Source organism: Elaeis guineensis, chromosome 11 (genome assembly GCF_000442705.2).
Source record: "Elaeis guineensis isolate ETL-2024a chromosome 11, EG11, whole genome shotgun sequence".
NCBI classification, from domain to species: Eukaryota; Viridiplantae; Streptophyta; class Magnoliopsida; order Arecales; family Arecaceae; genus Elaeis; species Elaeis guineensis.
The window spans coordinates 95352096-95353716 of record NC_026003.2 but is presented as its reverse complement, the minus strand read 5'-3'; the positions used below and the strand labels follow the sequence as shown (position 1 = coordinate 95353716).

Sequence of the window (1621 nt, the reverse complement as noted above, 5' to 3'; positions counted from 1 at the left end):
CTGATCCATCATGCCAATTGAAGGAGTACTTTATTTTTCAACCTACACCTACTCCCCATGCATTCAAGTGCCTCCAGTAGAGGCGTACAGTATGAGATCAAGTCCAGAATTATTCAGATGCTCCCATCTTTTTATGGACTTGCAAATGAGGATCTACACAAACTTCTAGATAAATTTTTAGAAATTTGCTCAACTATTAAAATTCAAGATTTCTCAGATGATGCTCTTAGGTTAAATTATTCTCATTTTCATTGAAAGACAGTCAAATATTGGCTGAACTCCTTAGACAGCATAATGATTTGACTTGAAACCAACTTCAGAGGAAATTCTTCAAAAAGTACTTTTCAATAGGAAAAACTAATCAAATCTGAAAAGCAATAACTAATTTTTTTCAGATGGATGGAGAAATATTTCATGAGACTAGAGAGAGGTTGAAGGAACTGATTAGGAAGTGCCCCACACCATGCCGTACCCAAGTGGTAACTGGTTTAGTGCTTCTATGATGGCTTGTCAGATAAGCACCGACAAATGATTGATGCCTCATGTCGTGGAACCATGATGCTGAAAAATAAGCATAAAGTCTAGCAGCTCTTTGAAACATTAATGAGAATTTATTGTACCATATGTCTGTAGCCAAGAGAGACCCTTCCATGTCCAGACCCAAATGCAGAGGGATCTACAAAGTAGGAAGCTCAATCGACATCCACAATAAAGTGGATGAATTATCTCAAAAATTTGACTGACTATTGCAGGTCAGACCCACCAATACTCTAGCTACACTGTACGAGATGTTTGTTCTATCTGTTTGAGTCCTACACATACTGTCATTGAGTGTCCAGATGCACCCCAGTACCCTGAGTTCATACATGAATAGATAAATCTAGCACAGACTTAAATAATTTTAGACCTGGATATAACCCATACTCCAATACCTATAATCTGGGTTGGAGAGACCATCCAAACTTTTCTTGGGCCCAACAACCTATTGCAATGCCTCCGATTCCAAGGCCTAGTTATCTTGAGGGAGCCCATAAATTGGTATATAGTACACACAAAACATGCAACCTTCTCCAAACACTGCCTTTGAGAAGAAGGTGCTACAAGCACTTAAGGGGATGGAGATGAACATCCAGATCCTTCACTCCCACACACAATCTATTGCAAAGCTAGAAAATAAGATAGATTAGCAAGTGACAGCTTTCAATAGGAGGAAGGAGGACAAAATATCCAGCCACCTCATCAGTAACCCAAAAGAGTAGTATATGCTGAGAGCTCCACTGGCCTAAAAATATTTTTGAACATGCCAAATCATCATGACCTTAGAAGTGAAAATTTCTTAAATCAGTTTGAAGCGACCCAACAACCAGAGCGACCAATGCCGCCAAGTCAAAAAAAAGAAACCTAAAGAGAGGGAAGAACCCACTGACCCAGCACCTACACTTAAGGCCCCATTCTCAAGTGCTTTAGAATCCCTTTATCTTTAGACAAGAAGGGCATAAAAATGAATCAAATGCTAGAATGTTTAAACAGGTTAGATAAACTTATCCCTTCTTGATACAATTAAGTAAGTCTCGACCTATGCCAAATTCCAAAAAGATTATGCACACAAAAATGAAGATCT

At 38.7% G+C, this 1621-nt stretch overlaps 1 non-coding gene across 1 annotated transcript; it reads right to left on the bottom strand.

Annotated features, from left to right (window-relative positions):
- Nucleotides 1-363: 363 nt before the first annotated feature.
- LOC114914649 (small nucleolar RNA R71) lies at nt 364-470 on the bottom strand. Its single transcript, XR_003802188.1, has one exon. It is a non-coding gene; the product is annotated as a small nucleolar RNA R71 (small nucleolar RNA).
- Nucleotides 471-1621: the final 1151 nt, after the last annotated feature.